Source organism: Acanthochromis polyacanthus, chromosome 22 (assembly GCF_021347895.1).
Source record: "Acanthochromis polyacanthus isolate Apoly-LR-REF ecotype Palm Island chromosome 22, KAUST_Apoly_ChrSc, whole genome shotgun sequence".
NCBI classification, from domain to species: domain Eukaryota; kingdom Metazoa; phylum Chordata; class Actinopteri; family Pomacentridae; genus Acanthochromis; species Acanthochromis polyacanthus.
Genome location: NC_067134.1, coordinates 17725691 through 17746342, shown reverse-complemented (window position 1 = coordinate 17746342; position 20652 = coordinate 17725691). Strand labels below are relative to the sequence as shown.

General features: G+C 40.0%; 2 long non-coding RNA genes across 2 annotated transcripts; one reads left to right on the top strand and one right to left on the bottom strand.

Annotated features, from left to right (window-relative positions):
- Positions 1 to 3758, bottom strand: LOC127532150 (uncharacterized). Its single transcript, XR_007939413.1, has 2 exons — positions 3649 to 3758; positions 1 to 369 (listed from the first exon to the last, which is right to left on the bottom strand). It is a non-coding gene; the product is annotated as an uncharacterized LOC127532150 (long non-coding RNA).
- Positions 3759 to 5055: 1297 nt separating this feature from the next.
- LOC127532149 (uncharacterized) lies at positions 5056 to 10652 on the top strand. The gene is made up of 2 exons (XR_007939412.1): positions 5056 to 5240; positions 10282 to 10652. It is a non-coding gene; the product is annotated as an uncharacterized LOC127532149 (long non-coding RNA).
- The last annotated feature ends 10000 nt before the right edge of the window (positions 10653 to 20652 follow it).

Sequence of the window (20652 nt, the reverse complement as noted above, 5' to 3'; positions counted from 1 at the left end):
TTGAATCAAATCGTTTTAATCTGGTTTTCTAATTCTAATCATTTTGTGATTGTTCCATTTCATTTTGTGAAGAACTTTGTCACTTCATTAAAAGGATGGACTACAGAAAGAACCCAGCAGAGTTTAGCTCCAAACAAATGACCTCCAGTCCTAGTTGAAGACATAAAGTGGGATCTGGAGGGAAGCTGTCGGTGTGAACGTGTCGGCTCTCTGGTTAACTCGCCTGCTTGCGTCTCCATCCTGACGCTGCTCTGCTGGACCGGAGCTCCTGGACCGGCCGGGTGGACCTTCCTTCACACGTCTTCCCAGTGGGAGTGATTCTGAGTCGGCCTCTGAGGATTCTGAGAAGCTGCAGGGCCACATGAGACACTGTGAGGAGACAAAGCAGAAATGATTCACACACCAGACATGAAGAAAAGAAAACATCAGAGAGCGTAAAATACAATAATGAGTCCTAAACATCACTGGTGATGAAGCTGGAGGCAGAAAAACTGAAACAAAAACCGCTTCAACAACCTTTTTGCTCCAGAATGTGGAAGAGACTTTATTTCTGGAGAATTTCTAACAAAGTTGGATTTATTGAAATGTGGTTTAATCCTCACCCTTTAAGCCCTTTCTGCTAGTTTTTCTTTTGTCTCACAGCAAACCTGGACCTCAATAATCAGCTCAGAAAACTTTTGTCTCTAAACAACAAGTTCATTTCTATGGTCAAACTGAGAGCAAGAATTTCTGGAATAGATAATAAATCTAAACTGTGTGTCTGAACTTTAAGGACAATTTCCTCCCCACAGGAGAAACAATGTGCATTCAACTGTTTAAAATCAGTGTTTCTAGTCGCAGAGTTGCTTCACATCTGTGAGAAGATCCAGTGGAGCTCAGAGCACCGACAGAGGGAGAGGAAGATCTGAGTTTTCAGAGCTGCAAGCAAACTCATCTCATTCTTCTACCTCCTTTGTATCACCATAGAATCTGAACACAGAAACTCATCCACACACTAAAGCCCCAAGACTGGCAATAAGTCTATTAATCACTTCAAATAACAATTCTACATTTGTTCTTTACTCGCTCCCAAAACCGTTCCAGCAGCTGAAGGAATGAAACCGAAAGCGTCTGACAACCATCACAATCTGACTTAACGTGAGATTCGTCACATAATTAATGGTTTTGTGAGCAGCACGAAAGAACGGCATCTGATGAATGATGATATTTAAAGTGACTTTTCGATCTAAAATAAGGAAACCTACATCTGCACAGCTGAGAGACGAAGGGACATTAAGGAGCAGATCAGCCACACTTTCACACAGTCTGCATGTTTCTGCAGCTTCTCCTTTCTGACTCTGACTGCAGCAGCTGTGCTGTTTTCAGCCCGGATGACATTTTAGACTTCTCACATTGCTTCATGATGATACTTTGTTCCTGTCAGAAATATTTCACGTTGCATCCACTGACCTGTAGCGTTCCACACCACATGACAGTCAGCTTACTTATGGATTTCAATCATAGTTTTATGTCTTACAGCCAGAAGAACACAGCCGAGAACATGTCCTTTAAACACAACATGCAGCTGGAATCAGAATCTGAGCTACTTGTGAGCTGATAATTTGGTAGGAATATTTGTAGGATCCACCAGCCATTAATACAGAGTGGAACAGGAAAGAACAGATTTTGTCTGTCCCTTTCCTGCCTTGGGTTTAACACATTCACAGCCGCAGGTTGGAGACGGGCTCACTTTGATCAGTGGAGCCGAGACACCAAGACACTGCAAGCAAGACGCTTTCCTGATCTGGTACCAGGATGCAAAGTGACCAATCAGCAGGAGAGCACCAGATCAGACTTTAAAGGATTCCCCTATACAGACCTCCAAGATGTATGTTAGGCCTGTCTCAGCCAAAAGACTGGTTTAAACCCCCCAGCCACTATCAGCCCTACAAGGGACCAAATGGCCACCAATAAACATTCAGATTGATTCCAGAGCTATTGAAGGGCGCTCAGGAGCCTGGATGACAACTTCATAGACATTCCACTCACTGACAAACGAACTCTGGACTCACGTCAGAACCAACAAAGACAATCATCCCAGAATTCCGGACAAAACTCCTTTTTATTTACATCCATTTCACAGAACAAGTGAACTTGTCAATAACTTTGTGATCAATCCAAATATCTTGCCCTGCCTTTAATCTTTTATTTCTCCTGATTGGTATCAACATATTTCTTAACATGTCTGTCACTCACATGATCATATCTGGTTTCATTCTGATCCACTTTTTGTCACTAATGCACCTAGATACATCCTGTTCACCAAATTACAATAGTTTTGGAGTTATAGATGCCACAAAATTATCTGCAAATGGAATTATGTGAGAGACATCTGGACTTTAGCCCTCCCCAACATAGGTTGGTCCAGATGCCCCCCTTCCTTAATGACATGCAAAAGTCCACTTTAAAAGACCACATCTGAAAGCACCACTTTGAGTCCTCCTTTACCAGCAGAACAATCCTTGACCATAGGGTTCTCCTATCTGAGAACCATCCATCGTTCTGAGGCTCCACTCTGTCCACCGCTGTTCTGACCCACATCAACAAAGACCGACCGGACCATCCACCGAGTCATCATCATCATCACCATCATCATCATCATCATCATCATCATCATCATCATCATCATCATCATCATCATCATCACCACCAGCATCACCATCTTCATCATCATCATTATCATCACCATTGTTGATGTTTTGTTTAGCTTAGTTTAATACATGTACATAAACATAAGTTCAGTGCCTCAATTGTTTTGTTGTTCACATTTTGGTCCCTAACTTGTATAGATTCCAGCTACCTCAATTTTATACAGAACCTGTCAAGCTAAATAATTCCCCTTACAATTCCTGAAGCTCTTCTTGACAGCGTAACAAGAAGTGTTTCATTTGCTGCATTATTATATTTGTCTAATCTAAATACTTTGCTGGTCAAAGATCAGGTAGACTATATAATAACTCTGCATAAAACCCTTAACCCCATTTAAGCAAACAATTATCCTACATTTCATACATTGGTGGAGAAACATTATCAATAATCTTACAGTTACAATTGGTGGAGAAACTATTTAACCCTTACAAACATATATTAAGAAATCCTACATATTGTTCATCCTGTTAACATTCACACAGTCTGCACTTTCTGCAGCTTTCCCTCCTTCAGCTGCTGCAGCTGCGTCACTGTCAGTCTGTGTCAGGACTTTATCATCTTTCTGCTTCTCTAATGTCATCGTTTGCTCTTCATTTGTAAATCGGGACACTTTGGCTCCGGTACTGTCACGGTCCTGATGATACTGGGACTAAATATGTGCTCTGCATGGATCATCTGCTTTTAAAATGACGCAGCAGCAAACATCACAACAAAGAGCCACTCAGAGAGAATCTTCAACTCATTCACTTTAAAACCAGCAGCAGCTTCTGCTGAAGCCTCAAATTACAACTTGAAGCTTTGAAAGTCTGGAATCATTACTTGATGTCAACTCCAACTCTGGATCTTTTCTCTCCTCTCTTTGTAATTCTTCAGGTCTCTACCTCACTATGCTCTGCGCTGTCAGATGACAAATGTTGGGAATTTGCTCTGAATTAATCAAAGTGAATTGATTGAGCTCACCTGGATTCAGTGTCCTGCATCCTGGATCTGGAGCCACTGTACAGCCACAACAGAAACAATAACAAACCAGCGTCAGCTGCAGCTGATCCACCTCAACTATCTCACCAACAGCCTCAATCCACAGCAGGAGGCGCCACCTGGTGGTCGGAGGAGGAACCAACAAACAGAAAACTCCTGCAGACGTGGAGGCAGAATACGTTCAGTCAATGTGAGAGAGCCTCTATTGCTCACAGATGTAACTGAAAGGTCATGGCAGAAGTTGGCAGCTGATTTGTTCACCCTGGAACATAAAAAAAATTGTTACTTGTAGACTTCTTCTCGAGGTATATAGAGATTGCTCAGCTCAGCCCAACTCTGTCTGCCAATGTCATTGTGCATTTACCGTCAGTATTTGCACGTCATAGAATACCAAAGACACTGATCACAGACAATGGCCCACAGTTTGTATGTCAGGAAATGAAAGACTTTGCAAATGAATACTGTTTGGAGCATGTACCAGTAGTCCCTGGTACTCACAAGTCACAGGTAGAGAGCCATGCAACCAGTCAAAAACCTCCTCAAGAGAGCCAGTGATCCATGCAGAGCACTACTGGCAGACAGAACCACAGCGCTGGCAAATGGCTACAGCCCGGCACAGCTTCTCATGGGACGCAGACTCCGTACCACCTTGTCTATGCTAGAGGCCTTACAGCCAGCCTGTATCTGCAGCAAAGGCGTCACGTGGAGAAAGAGAGAAGGATGAGACAAACAGAATGTTTCAACAAAAGACACAGAACGAGAGATTTGGACAAACTGTTACCTGGACACTCAGCTTGGATTACAGATGAAAAGCACAAGACACAGTGACATCTGTCCACCCAACTCCACAGTGCGCTGTCGTCAGTGGACCACAGGGGACGATCAGAAGGAACTGCAGTCATCTCGTACCTATACCCACACCAGAGATTCAGACTGAGCCACAAATGAATGAAAAGAACACTCCTACAGAGACTGTCTGAGTCAAAAGCACAACAAACACCAGATGTTGTCCGAAACAGGTCTGGTAGAGAGGTGATAAAACCAAAAAGTCTAAATCTGTAAAAGTTATCCATTAATATTTCTCATATGCTGAGTTTAAATTCTAAACATTGACCTAAAAATACAATACAGGATTCTTTTGCATAAAAACGTGACATAATTCATGGAATAATTGTTTAAAAAGAAAAACAAGAATGTTATGGGATTGTTGAAATGTAAATGAATTATATTTGCCCTAATATAGTTAGTTAACCAATGTGAAGTGAGACTATTTGATATTCTGAATGTATTTTGTGTGTTTACAGCAAAGAAGCCAACACAACAGCTGCTGCTCATTAACTGGACACAGCTGGAAACTAAAACTTCTCTGGATTTTACGGATTCTGCCTCCACGTCTGCAGGAGTTTTCTGTTTGTTGGTTCCTCCTCCGACCACCAGGTGGCGCCTCCTGCTGTGGATTGAGGCTGTTGGTGAGAAAGTGGAGGTGGATCAGCTGCAGCTGACGCTGGTTTGTTGTTGTTTCTGTTGTGGCTGTACAGTGGCTCCAGATCCAGGATGCAGGACACTGAATCCAGGTGAGCTCAATCAATTCACTTTGATTAATTCAGAGAAAATTCCCAACATTTGTCATCTGACAGTGCAGAGCATAGTGAGGTAGAGACCCGATGGATTACAAAGAGAGGAGAGAAAAGATCCAGAGTTGGAGTTGACATCAAATAATGATTCCAGACTTTCAAAGCTCCAAGTTGTAATTTGAGGCTTCAACAGAAGCTGCTGCTGGTTTTAAAGTGAATGAGTTGAAGATTCTCTCTGAGTGGCTCTTTGTTGTGATGTTTGCTGCTGCGTCATTTTAAAAGCAGATGATCCATGCAGAGCACATATTTAGTCCCAGTATCATCAGGACCGTGACAGTACCGGAGCCAAAGTGTCCCGTTTTACAAATGAAGAGCAAACGGTGACATTAGAGAAGCAGAAAGATGATAAAGTCCTGACACAGACTGACAGCAGCTGCAGCAGCTGAAGGAGGGAAAGCTGCAGAAAGTGCAGACTGTGTGAATGTTAACAGGATGAACAATGTGTAGGATTTCTTAATATATGTTTGTAAGGGTTAAATAGTTTCTCCACCAATTGTAACTGTAAAATTATTGATAATGTTTCTGCACCAATGTATGAAATGTAGGATAATTGTTTGCTTAAATGGGGTTAAGGGTTTTATGCAGAATTATTATATAGTCTACCTGATCTTTGACCAGCAAAGTATTTAGATTAGACAAATATAATAATGCAGCAAATGAAACACTTCTTGTTACGCTGTCAAGAAAACATCAACAATGGTGATGATGATGAAGATGGTGATGATGATGATGATGATGATGATGATGATGATGATGATGGTGATGATGATGATGACTCGGTGGATGGTCCGGTCGGTCTTTGTTGATGTGGGTCAGAACAGCGGTGGACAGAGTGGAGCCTCAGAACGATGGATGGTTCTCAGATAGGAGAACCCTATGGTCAAGGATTGTTCTGCTGGTAAAGGAGGACTCAAAGTGGTGCTTTCAGATGTGGTCTTTTAAAGTGGACTTTTGCATGTCATTAAGGAAGGGGGGCATCTGGACCAACCTATGTTGGGGAGGGCTAAAGTCCAGATGTCTCTCACATAATTCCATTTGCAGATAATTTTGTGGCATCTATAACTCCAAAACTATTGTAATTTGGTGAACAGGATGTATCTAGGTGCATTAGTGACAAAAAGTGGATCAGAATGAAACCAGATATGATCATGTGAGTGACAGACATGTTAAGAAATATGTTGATACCAATCAGGAGAAATAAAAGATTAAAGGCAGGGCAAGATATTTGGATTGATCACAAAGTTATTGACAAGTTCACTTGTTCTGTGAAATGGATGTAAATAAAAAGGAGTTTTGTCCGGAATTCTGGGATGATTGTCTTTGTTGGTTCTGACGTGAGTCCAGAGTTCGTTTGTCAGTGAGTGGAATGTCTATGAAGTTGTCATCCAGGCTCCTGAGCGCCCTTCAATAGCTCTGGAATCAATCTGAATGTTTATTGGTGGCCATTTGGTCCCTTGTAGGGCTGATAGTGGCTGGGGGGTTTAAACCAGTCTTTTGGCTGAGACAGGCCTAACATACATCTTGGAGGTCTGTATAGGGGAATCCTTTAAAGTCTGATCTGGTGCTCTCCTGCTGATTGGTCACTTTGCATCCTGGTACCAGATCAGGAAAGCGTCTTGCTTGCAGTGTCTTGGTGTCTCGGCTCCACTGATCAAAGTGAGCCCGTCTCCAACCTGCGGCTGTGAATGTGTTAAACCCAAGGCAGGAAAGGGACAGACAAAATCTGTTCTTTCCTGTTCCACTCTGTATTAATGGCTGGTGGATCCTACAAATATTCCTACCAAATTATCAGCTCACAAGTAGCTCAGATTCTGATTCCAGCTGCATGTTGTGTTTAAAGGACATGTTCTCGGCTGTGTTCTTCTGGCTGTAAGACATAAAACTATGATTGAAATCCATAAGTAAGCTGACTGTCATGTGGTGTGGAACGCTACAGGTCAGTGGATGCAACGTGAAATATTTCTGACAGGAACAAAGTATCATCATGAAGCAATGTGAGAAGTCTAAAATGTCATCCGGGCTGAAAACAGCACAGCTGCTGCAGTCAGAGTCAGAAAGGAGAAGCTGCAGAAACTTGCAGACTGTGTGAAAGTGTGGCTGATCTGCTCCTTAATGTCCCTGTCCCTTCGTCTATCAGCTGTGCAGATGTAGGTTTCCTTATTTTAGATCGAAAAGTCACTTTAAATATCATCATTCATCAGATGCCGTTCTTTCGTGCTGCTCACAAAACCAGTAATTATGTGACGAATCTCACGTTAAGTCTCATTGTGATGGTTGTCAGTCGCTTTCGGTTTCATTCCTTCAGCTGCTGGAACGGTTTTGGGAGCGAGTAAAGAACAAATGTAGAATTGTTATTTGAAGTGATTAATAGACTTATTGCCAGTCTTGGGCCTTTAGTGTCTGGATGAGTTTTTGTGTTCAGATTCTATGGTGATACAAAGGAGGTAGAAGAATGAGATGAGTTTGCTTGCAGCTCTGAAAACTCAGATCTTCCTCTCCCTCTGTCGGTGCTCTGAGCTCCACTGGATCTTCTCACAGATGTGAAGCAACACTGCGACTAGAAACACTGATTTTAACAGTTGAATGCACATTGTTTCTCCTGTGGGGAGGAAATTCTCCTTAAAGTTCAGAAACACAGTTTAGATTTACTAAATATTCCAGAAATTCTTGCTCTCAGTTTGACCATAGAAATGAACTTGTTGTTTAGAGACAAAAGTTTTCTGAGCTGGGTCATTCCATGTCAAATCAACCAATATCCAAAAAAGTTCCAGCAGCACCACCTTTGATTTCCACCATATTCAGTCTGTGTGTGCCATTAGGTCCCAAAGGGAGGTAGGAAACAGGTTCTCTGTAATATGTGTATGCATTTTGCTTTTACACCCTATTATATGGGGGTAGGTTTAGGCCTATAATTGATAGCCGTCATTCTGGTAGGTACTTCACATTGCCATAATTCTTGAAATATAACAGCTAAAGTCCTGAAATTCACAGGATCATCTCATTTTCCACTACTGATTACAAAACAATCAGACTTTTAGCCCTAGCCTGAGTGTGAAATTTTTTTGGAGGGTTGATTTCTTGAAAAAAAACTGAAAATCTTAATTTCACCCATGTCTTTATAGCTCTCTGTATGCCATTTAAATCAATAAATTATGACTCATAGTATTTAATCATTGAGCATGGGTCTTGACTGACATTTTAGAACCACTGTTGAAGTACTCAGCTGTTTAGTTTGTCTGCAGGACCTATTTTAATTAGGGACGAATCTGGAATTTTGTGAAATTCAACCATATTTTTCACCATGTGTGATAAATAGCACCACGCTGAAACTTTTAGCAGTGAATCTTCATACTTCAGTAATAAAAATTTCAAAATACTGAATTGGTGTTCTGGCTCCTTCATACAGAAAATCTATGTCAAATAGGGGCCTGAAAGTGCCCTCGAGCAGCATTTTTGCCATATAACATATATTATTTTGAAGTATCAAATGTGTCATATTGCACCTCAGGTATATCAGCAGATGTTATTAAACCACACTTATTACCTGTTGAGGCCAACACACCCAGTCTAGGGATACCACAACTATTTATACTGATGTTGTACTTTAAGGGGAGGGTTTGCTACAAGTTCTGAAAATCTCTACCTCAGTTTAATAACTCTCTGCTCTTCTGTGGGCAATTGGAACTTAAATTACTTTGGTACCTTGAACTGTACTTCAAACCAGTATTTGTGAATTATACCCTTCTGATCTAAAGAAAGGGCAGCAAGATGGCTACAGCCATGCAACCCTGCTCGGTGGGGCAGCACATGAAATCCAGTGATTGCCATAAAAAACAAAACAAAAAAAACCACCCCTGGAACAACTCGCCGGCCTTGTCGTGGCTCCAGGGCTTCATGGGAATGTTTCCAAAACTAACAGGCTTGAGTTAGTGAGTGCAGTATTTCAAACTATCTCCATATCGGCTTAGATGGAGTGTTGCAACCATCTTATCATATATAAACAACAAAGAAACCTGTATCCTCTAAGGGCCTATGACACTTTCTTTGCCCTAAATCTGGCAAAAATGATGGCCGAGGGCATTTTAGGCCTCCTTTTGGCCTAGATTTTCAATATGAAGGTGACAGAACACCAATTCAATATTTTGAAGTTTTGACAACGAGTACACAAAGATTCTTTGCAAAAAGTTTCAGAGTGGTGCTATTTATCACACATGGTGAAAAATGTGGTTGTATTTCATGAAATTTCAGATTCGCCCCAAATTAAAGTAGACCCTGCAGCCACACTAAACAGCTGAGTACTTCAACAGTGGTTTTAGCATGTCAGTAAAGACCCATACTAAAGAAAGAAATGCTGTTTTAATAATTTTTTAGATTAAAATGGCACACAGAGGCCTTTCAAACATGGGCGAAATTAAGATTTTCGGGGTTTTTTTCAGGAATTCCACTCTCCATAAAATTTTTCACACTCAGACGAGGGCTAAAAACATGATTCTTTTGCAACTAGCAGTGAAAAATGAAATGTTCCTGAGAATTTCATGCTTCGAGCTTGCACATTTCAAGAATTATGGACCTCTGAAGTATGTACCTGAATGACGGCTATCAGATTTAGGCTGAAACCTACCCCCTTATAATTAGGTGTAAAAGCAAAATGTGTACACATATGACCAAAAACCTGTTTGCTATCTTCTTTTGGGACCTAATGGCACACTGAAACTGAATATAATGCAAATCAGAAATGGTGCTCCTGGAGCCATTTGTTGACTTGAGATGGAATGACCCAGCTGATTACTGAGGTCCAGGTTTGCTGTGAGACAAAAGAAAAAAACTAGAAGAAGGAGCTTAAAGGGTGAGGATTAAACCACATTTGCCTCCAGCTTCATCATCCGTGATGTTTAGGACTCATTATTGTGTTTTACGCTCTCTGATGTTTTCTTTTCTTCATGTCTGATGTGTGAATCATTTCTGCTTTGTCTCCTCACAGTGTCTCATGTGGCCCTGCAGCTTCTCCTCAGAATCCTCAGAGGCCGACTTAGAATCACTCCCACTGGGAAGACGTGTGAAGGAAGGTCCACCCGGCCGGTCCAGGAGCTCCGGTCCAGCAGAGCAGCGTCAGGATGGAGACGCAAGCAGGCGAGTTAACCAGAGAGCCGACACGTTCACACCGACAGCTTCCCTCCAGATCACACTTTATGTCTTCAACTAGGACTGGAGGTCATTTGTTTGGAGCTAAACTCTGCTGGGTTCTTCTGTAGTCCATCCTTTTAATGAAGTGACAAAGTTCTTCACAAAATGAAATGGAACAATCACAAAATGATTGGAATGAGAAAACCAGATTAAAACGATTTGATTCAATCTGGTTCATTTTTGTTGACTCTTTTTAAAATGCAGAATAAATAGATTTTGATGAAATATCACGATGTTCAGCTTAGATTTGGGTGATTCTCCTGATGGAACTGAACATCACAGATGACTAGTCCAAGTCCCATCAGAAGGTTGAAAAATCCAACGGTTCCTTCTGTTTTTACAGCTTGTGACGCTGGTAAACGGTGTCTTTTTTTTCTAAAGACAACAGCTGGTGTTTTTTTGGGCTTGAAAGATTGAACCTAAATGCTTTTCTTCAACAAACTGCTGAGCTGCTGCACAGTGAAATCTCTGAGTGGAGCTCAGGATGAAACCCTCAGAGCTGTTTTACATTTGGTAGACACTTAGACGAAGCAGCAAATGTGTTGGAAAGGAGTTCTGTTCTCAAAGATGTTTTAGCAGACAGGACTTTTCTAACGGATAAAGACTTGTACAACCCTGGGCAAAGGTGATGGAATCACCGGTCCTGGAGGATGTTCATTCACTTTTTTCAATTTGAAGAAAAAAAAAAAAAGCACATCACAGACATGCCACAAAACTAGAGTCATTTAAAATGGAAACTTTTTGGCTTTAAGAAAAACTAAAAGTAATCAAGACCAAAAAATTGTGACACCAAGATACCACCAGCACTTTGTTGCGCCACCTCTGGCTTTTCTAACAGCTTGCGATCTCTGAGGACTTAACGAGTGACTCTTCAGAACTCTTCATCAGTGTGGCTCCAACTTTCTCTGGTTGCTGTTGCCAGATCAGCTTTGCAGGTTGGAGTCTTGTCATGGACCATTTCCTTCAGTTTCTACCACAAATTTTCAGTTGGATTGAGATCCGGACTATCTGCAGGCCACGACATTGACCTCATGTGTCTTTCTTCAAGGACAGTTTTCACAGTTTTTGCTCTGTGGCTCCAAGATGTGTCATCGTCTTGAAACATGTCGTCATCGTCCCCAAGCATCCTTTGAATCGATGGAATAAGAAAAGTGTCCAAAATGTCAACGTAAACTTGTGCATTTATTGAAGACGTGATGACAGCCATCCCCCCGGTGCCTTTGCCTGACATGTAGCCCCACATCATCAATGACTGTGGGAATCTGCATGTTTTCTTCAGGCAGTCATCTTCATGAATCTCATTGGAACGGCACCAAACAAAAGTTCCAGCATCGTCACTTTGCCCAATGCACATTCACGATTCATCACTGAATAGGACTTCCATCCAGTCGTCCACAGTCCACCGTTGCTTTTCCTCAGCCCGTTGACTCCAGTTTCCGCCCATTGGTTCCTCATTTGTTTTGCTGCATTTTCTGTTTTCAAGACACGTTGCTTTTGGTTTTCTGTCTTGACGCTTTGACGTCTCCCTGGGTCTGCCGGTATGCTTGCCTTTTACAACCTTCCCATGGTCCAGATTTTAGACACAGATGACAACAAGCAGCATCTTTTGCAACATTCCGTGATGATTTACCTTCTTGAAGAAATTTGATGATCCTCTCCTTTGTTTCAATGGACATCTCTGGTGTTGGAGCCGTGATTCATGTCGATCCGCTTGGTGCAGCAGCTCTCCGAGGTGTGAGCACTCCTTTTCGACCGCAGACTAATGAGCACATTTAATCAGATGCAGGTGTTAGTTTTGGAAATGGAAATTTGCAGGGTGATTCCATCATTTATTCCTCAGAACTGAGTGATTCCATCATTTTCCCCTCTGCTTGATCTGAAAAAGCAATTGTTCTTGATTACCACAAGTTTTTTATTTCTTCTTTCTTTCTTTGGGTGTTTCTTAAAGCCAGAAAGTTTCCATTTGAAATGACTTTAGTTTTGTGGCATGTCTGCGCTGGAAAAAATGCCCCTCTCAAAACAAGAAAAAAAAACTTTTTTCAAGGAACTTTTAAGTTGAAATTTGTGAAAAAATCTGCCAATACAACAAGTGAAAAATGGCTTGGTAAGATTTCTTGAAATCGGGTATATTTACAATGTTCAGATCTCAAAATTAGCTGAGAAAACTTATTTTCAGCTATATTTTACCAGCATTGTCAAGCGTAGGTGTCTTAAAAGAAGCTAGATATGCTAAAAAAAAAAGAGAAGAAGCAGTTTTTCATTCAAAAATAGATTTTTGCTTTCATGTAACCTCCTAATTTGAGATGTATTAACCCTCTTCATTTATGGGCACTGAAAAATATTGTTTCCTTGTCTGAAAAAGATCCAAAAAATCTGCAACAAATTCCCCAAATTTCTGAAAATTTGCAAAAGCTTCAGGAAGAAAATTCCAATAAAACCTTAAAAGTTTCCCTTAAAAGTTTTATTTCAAAAAATTCCCCCAAATTTGGCAAGAAAATTATTGTAAATATTTTAAAAGAATAGTAAAAATCTTCCAAAAAAATCCTAAAAATATCCATAGTGATCACATATATGTCAGTAAAACTTCTGATATATTCTTTAAGAACATTCACATAAAAATCAACCAAAATCCAGTGAATTTCGCTGGATTTTGGTTGAATTTTATGTGAATGTTCTTAAAGAAACATTTTTTTAACATTTCTTTTATTTTTCACTAAAAAATGTTCAAAAATTTCCCAAAAATGTGAACATCTGTTGGGGATTTTGAATGGGGACGAATTGCAAAGAGATTTTTCAAATATGTAACCCATAACCTGTCTTTTTCTTCTGTTCTCTCCCATTTGTGACATGAAGAACGTGACTTGTATGGCTTTGAAATTGCTGAAATTCACCAAAAAAAAAACCCTTTTTGATCCTTTTTTTTGAAAAAAAGCCCAAAAAAACTTTTTTTGGCCTTTTTAAAAAAATTTTTAAAAAAAACACTTTTTTGCTTTTTTTTTAAAAAAAGAAAAAAAACTTTTTGTTTTTCTTTTTTAAAAATCAAAAAAACCCTTTTTTTTGCTTTTTAAAAAACAAAACAAAACAAAAAAACCCTTTTTTGGCCAAAAAAACCCCTTTTTTGGCCTTTTTTGAAAAAAAAAAAAAGTTTTTTTTTTTCCATTAAAAGCCCCCTTTCCCCTTCCCCTTGACCAACCCAGGAGAAGGGGAAGGGGAGTTTTTTAAAAAAGAAAAAAAAGCCAAAAAAGGGCTTTTTTGTTTTTTTGTTTTTTTTTTCAAAAAAGCCAAAAAGGTTTTTGGATTTTTTTTTTGAATTTAAAAAAAAAAATTCCAAAAGTTTTTTTTTTCCTCTTCTCTTGCTTTCTGTTCCGTTCCACCCTCTGTCTTGCGCTCATTTTTTCTGGCACCTTCATTTCTTGACTTTCATTTGGGAATCTCATTTCTTTCAGTTCTTCTGCGGGGCCTGTTTACCCATTTGTATGTTCTTTGACATTTTATCTTCCGGCCTTCTGCCTGCTTCGGAATCTCGTTCATTTCGGTTTCTCTGCAGGAACCGTTTATCAGTTTTGTGTTATGTTCACTTTCTCTGCCATTTTACTGTCCAGCCTTCTTTGGGACTCTCGTTCGTTTCAGTTCCTCCGCAGGAACCGTACTTGGATTTGAACCGGCAGTGCTTCACACCAGAGGCCACTATCGTACCTCTTTGCTGTCTTGTTCCACAATGACTTACAGCTTTAGTTTTCTCAAATGATGGTACAGAGAAGTATTGACAAGGTTAAAGTACAAATAAAATGTCACAAGGGGTTTTTGATCCATGGACTTTCAACATTGGAGGTATATAACTTACCTCTGCACCATCTATCCTACAAGGGTTAGTTCTTAGATTTGTCATTAATGGTACAAAGAAGTATTAAAGCGATCAAAGTACAAATAAAAGGTCCAAGAGTGGATTTGATCCATGGATCTTGAACATTAGTAGTATGTAACTTACCTCTGCACTATTTATCCAACAAGGGTAAACCCACAGATTTGTTAAATAATGATACAAAGAAGTATCAAAGAACAAATGAAAGGTCCGAAGGGGGATTTGAGCCATGGACTTTTACATGAGAGGCACATAACTTACCTCTGCACCACCTGTTTTAGAGTGGCTACCTCTTCGATTTCTTAAATGATGATACCAAGAAATATTGACGAGATCAAAATAACAAAGACCTTGAGGCGGATTTGAACTATAAACCTCTTGCATGAAAGGCAGAAAACTTGCCTCTGCACCAGCTTTTCCGAAGGATGATGTTGTAACTTTCCTTAACTGATGGTATCAATTCGTATTTGAGCGGCCAAAGAAAAAGAAAGTAAGGTCATGAGGTGGATTTGAACCATAAATCTTCAACATAAGAGACGTAGAGATTATCTCTGCACCACCTTTTCCACAAAAATTGGCTCTGACTTTGCTTAAATAACGGTACCAAATTAATATTTGTGAGGACAAAGTACAAATAAATATCGGTGGCGGGCTTTGAACCACAAACCTTCGACATGAGAGGTGCAAAACTAACCTTTGTGCCATCTTCCCCATAAGATAGTTTATTGAGTTTGTTTTAATGATGGTACCAAGAGATTCTCAATCAGCCAGAGAACTAAAAGAGTCTTCAGCTGGATTTAAACCATATACCTCCTGGACGAGTAGCACAGAACTTATCTCTGCATCATCTGTCTTCCAAAGTGTAGCTCTTAGTTTTCTTAAATGATGGTACAAAGAAGTATTAAAGAGGACAATGCACAAATAAAAAGTTCTGAGGTGGATATGAACCACAAACCTTTGACATGAGAGGCATAAAACTTACCTCTGTACCAACCATCCCACATGCCGCAAGTGTAACTATGCTTAAATGATGGTACCAGTTGTAGTGGAGAGGACAAAGGACAAACAAAAGCTATGCAGGGCAATTTGAACCATAAACCTTCAACATGAAAGACACAAACTTTATCTCTGCACCATCTTTCCTACAAGAATTGGGTCTACTTTTGCTTAAATAATGGTACCAATTCATATTTTCGAGGATAAAGTACAAATGCGTGTCCATGGGGGGATTTGAACCATAAACCATCAACACAAGAGGCACAAATCTTACCTTTACACCATCATAAGAAATTACAGCTTGAGTTTGTTGTAATGATGATACCAAGAGATTCTAAGTGAGCCAAAGGATAAAAACTGCCTTCTGCTGGATTTGAACCAAGAACCTCTTGATTTAGAGGCACAGAAGTAATCACTGCACCATCTTTTTTATAAGGTGTAGCTCTTAGTTTTCTAAAATGATGTTGCAAAGAAGTATTGAGGCAGTCAAGCTCACAATTGAAAGTCCAAAAGGAGATTTGAACCACAAACCTTCAACATGAGAGGCAGAAAATGTACCGACTGCACCAACTTTCCCACCAGGTGTAACTGTAACAATGCCCATATGTTGGTACCAGTTTGTTTTGGTGAGGGCAAAGGACAAACAAAAGGTCTGCAGAGAGATTTTAAATGACAAACCTTCAACATGAGAGACACTAAATTTTTCTCTGCACCATCTCTTCCACAAAGATTAGCTCTAACCTTGCTTAAGTGATGGTACCAATTTGTACTGGAAAGCAGTGTGCGCCAATGACGTCGGACCATCGGTCAAATCCGATTTGTGTACCAAAAGTCCGGTAAAACTTACTACATTACCGGTCTCATGTCCGGTGTAATTTTTTTTCCTGTAAATCACCCTAAAGTCGCCGAGAATCACCAAGGGATAATGCAATGTGTGCAGCGGTGGCGGCGGCGGCGCAGCCACTTCCAATTGCTGGGCCGTTTACAATCGAATGACAGCTTGTTAACGTCGTTAGCAAGCTATCGTTAACGTCGTTACCATCTTGCGGGAGTATCAGCAACAATAAAGTGTTCAAACTTGAAATGAAATCCGCGGATCCACGGAAAATTCCCATCCCTGAGTACAAATTCAAGTTTCTGCAGGAGCGTGTGAAAGTAGCGCCAAAACGAAGCTGAGAGCTGTTTTTCTGGTCAAATTGGACGTGTATGGTGAGTAATTCAATGGTAAAAGTGGATGGTGGTATGGTAGAATGGTGTTGGAAGGGTGTAGTGACGGTGACAGTCCAGTAAAAACTGTTTCGGCCCAGTAAAAAATTACTGTTTACTGGTCCACGGTCCAGTAATAAATTGTGCCCATTCGCGCAGACTGCTGGAAAGGCCAAAGTGGAAATAAATGTCATTGAGGGGGATTTGAACCACAAACCTTCAACATAAAAAGCACATAACCTACCTCTGTACCACCTTCCTCACAAGATGTCTGCTTGAGTTTGTTTTGATGATGTACTAAGAGGTTCTCAAGAAGCCAAAAGGACCTTCAGCTAGATTTGAACCAAGAACCTCCCATGCAAGAGACACAGAATGTACCTCTGCACCACCATCCTCATAAATTTTACACTTGAGTTTCTTCTTGTGGTGGTAGTAAGAGGTTTTCACAAGGACAAAGTGCAAAAGCTGAACTTGAACCAGGAACCTCCTGCACAAGGAAGCATAAGACTTTTCCTCTACCCTTCTATTCTGGAGCACAAACTGCAAAATGTTTCCAAAGATTGAATTTGAACCAAAATGGAGACATTGGAAGACTTCCACTCAATCTCCAACTGAACTGGTTGAGCAACTCGACATATCTTTGTTTTGGAGAGTCTGACTGTCTGAATCTTGTGTTTTTTATTATTATTTGTTGCTTGACTTGTCATTGAGAACTACTCACAAAATTAAACATCAGAACTTTCCAAGTGTGTCAGGAAAGATTTTTTGTTTGGTTGGTTGTTTTTTTGCTGACAGAAAAAAATGTTTGGTTGATTAGATCCAGAGATCTTCTGATCAAAAGTGAGCTCCTTTAATCCCCTTCAAGCTGTCAGGTCATACCATAACAGCTCAGAATCAGATCTGACAGCCGGAGGTGTTTACAAGTTCTCGGTTCTGGTAAGAAGTAGGAGTAAAAACCAATGACTCCAGCAGTAGAACCAGGATTTAAAAGCTAGAAATGAAGCTGTAAAGCCACCAAGACCTGTTTGCTCTGGATATTTCCCTTTGTGTGGTTTTCACTTTTCACTTTGATTGCTGGTGGTCAAAAGACACAAATACTCATAAGATTTAAGCCCACAAGTTCCATTCCCTCAACAATGCATCATCACTCTGAACTACTGGGCCACACATTGAAAACTCTTTTTTGAAAGAACAAACAACAAAGAAACCGGCATTACACTTTCGTAAAAGCAGTAGCTTTATTATGGTTTTACTTTCAGGGCTAAAACAGGAAGTGCAGCTTGTCTGTAATGTCGCGAACTTTACTATTTGATGATGGTGTTACCGCCGGCGGCCGCAAGAGGGCAGCAGCAGCCCTGCTCTGACTTACACATCTCTATTACATACTATATGAGTAACAGGTGGACAGCATATTGATTTATTGACGGAACGGAAGTAGTCTTTATAGAAAGCTGGAAGAGACGGAATTGTAGCTGCATTGTACTTTGAGATGTAATGTTGTACTGTGAGGGTCTCTCATGATATTTGTTGCTAATTTTGGGTAAACCGTGGAATGTTTTTTCTGAATGTTCTTAAAGAAAACATTAGTAAGTTTACTGATGCAGAACTTGTGGTTTTAAAGGATGATTTCACTGAAAATATACTTCGAATTTAAAAGGTCTATTCCAGGAGTATTCCACTTTTGGAATACATCCACAGCACTGCCCCCTTGTGGCTAGAGAGCTGGGTCTAGCGTGGCTAGGCTAGTAGAAAAGTGCAGTTTGTCTTTCACAAAATTTAACGTGCTGTAAAAGTTTGAACCAATTTTTGTAAATCATGACGCTAAAGTTTCACGATTACTATAATTATTATTTGTCATTTAATTATTTGACTCTAATTATTGTAGCAGTACTTCAGTATATTGCCTATAAGGCAGGAACTTCAGTGATTTGTGTGACTATTTTGTCAATCGGTAATTATTGAGAGGTCATTTCATAAGAGCCCAAACACAGAGGGAAGTTTATTCAACCACAAGGCGAAAGACATGTGCAATTTGTATGTAATCCATGACCCACAATGCCTTGGACCAGGATTCTGGCTGTCTGCTTGGACGTAAACAAGATCTGATTTCTGAAATTGACGCATTTGAGGTCACATTCCCAGGCCTCGATCCTGAACAGGGTCCCAGCTTTGGCAAACACGAGCAGGGAAACTCGGAAGAACACTGAGCCGCAAAGAATATGAACTCCAAGCAGTCAAAACTAAAGCTGTTTTCAGCATAAACCCATTACTCATAACAAGTTTGTTGGAGAGGAACGATGATTTTATTGATATTACGCTATTAAACTTAATTGCAGGGTATGGATGCATCATAGCCGCCTGGATTTGTATGACTTTGGTCTTGGCTGAGTTGTTTCTTCTTGACCAGCAGACAAAAATGTCACAAGTTGGAGATGTTAGTGTGTGTTAGTGTGTATAGCTGTGAGGGGAAATCCCTCATCAGTGTTTGAGGATTACAGTCAGACTGAAAATGTGCCCTAGATTGCAGGAAAAGTCAAGGATCAAGACCCACGGTGGGTAAATAGAACAGAACTTTTAAGATAGCAGTCGTCAGGACAGCAGCAAATGATGGAAATCTGTCGGCTCAAACTTTATTTGTAATTTAAGAAGGTGCCTTGAAAAATTCAAACTGTCGGCACATAATTTTTTTCCCACTGCAGCCTCGTGGACAAGTGAGTGTTTTTCTTCCTCTCTCCTTGATTGGGGTTAATTCAAGATTAACAATGTTACACCCAAAGTGCTGCTCAGTCGCCCAAGAATCACCAGAGGGAAATGAAAGTGATTCGACAGCACTAGCGACTCATTACTGACGGTGAAGAAAAAGAGAGATGAAGTGTGATAAAATGTCTCTACAGAAATTAGGCTTGGCTTCGGAAATGTCTCATAATGAAAATATTCACGGCGTTATGACGATTTATGACTAGATTGTGATTGCTAATCACTGCGCTGAAGATAAAATGGGTCAATTTGTAAAAATAGCATATTATGCATCAGATTTAATTCAGTTTGTCATGAGGGTTTGGACTTCAGGTTCTGCTGCTGACAAGTGTTCGCTCCTCTCAGGTGTCCTTAAGTCAACATTAAACTCCTCCACACACTAGGAGAGAATTTTCCTCTTCGCTTATTTAAATTGAATTCTTTCACGGCAGCAATAATTTCATCCATTATTGCCATTTAACTTTATTGTGCGGAGCCTTGAAGGTGCCGTATTTTAAAATCGTTTTTTATTGTGGTTAAGAAATAAAGATGTTTACTTCTGACATTTTTCTAGATCAGGGGTGTCAAACATGCGGCCCATGGGCCAAAATGGGCCCATCAGAGGGTCAAATCCGGCCCGTAGGACAACTTTGTGAAGTGTCAAAATTACAAAAAAGAATATTAACTGCAAATTGTAAAATTATAGATTTAAAATTATTTCTAGACCATGACAAGTTGTTTTGGTCATAAAGTCATTGTTCTTTTATCATTTTATGTCTCATTTTGGTAAAAATTTTGTCTTGCTTTTGTTGTTTTTTCTTTTTTTGTCTGACTTTTGTCATTTGTCTCACATTTTTGTTGTTTTGTTTCTCATTTTTGTTATTTTGTGTTTTGCTTCGTTCATTGTTTTGAGCAGTTTGTCGCTTTGTAATATTTAAAAAAAATTGTCTCTTGTTTTGTGTCGTCATTATTTTTGTCATCGTTTCGCCTTTTTGAAACATTTTCATCACATTTTTTGTCTATTTTGTCGTGTCATCATTCTCATTTTTTGTTTTGCTCTTTGCTCTCTTAGCTTACATATACTGCATTTTTTCCCAGCCAAACTCCCAATAAAGCCATTTCATTTAACATATTTCATTTCCAGTCTTCTGCTCTGCAGCGCTACACTGCTGATTTGAGAATCACAGTTGACAAAAATCACTAATAATGAGTTAAACACCTGCTGTGCTGTCCATTCTGCAACATTCCCATACAAAGTAATTGCTTAGAGAGAAACAATAGAAGGTCCATGTGAGCTGCCATGCTGTTAGCCGTTTGGATCACAGATCGAGAAAGTGTTCTTCCTGAAGGGGGCGTGGACAGCAGCAG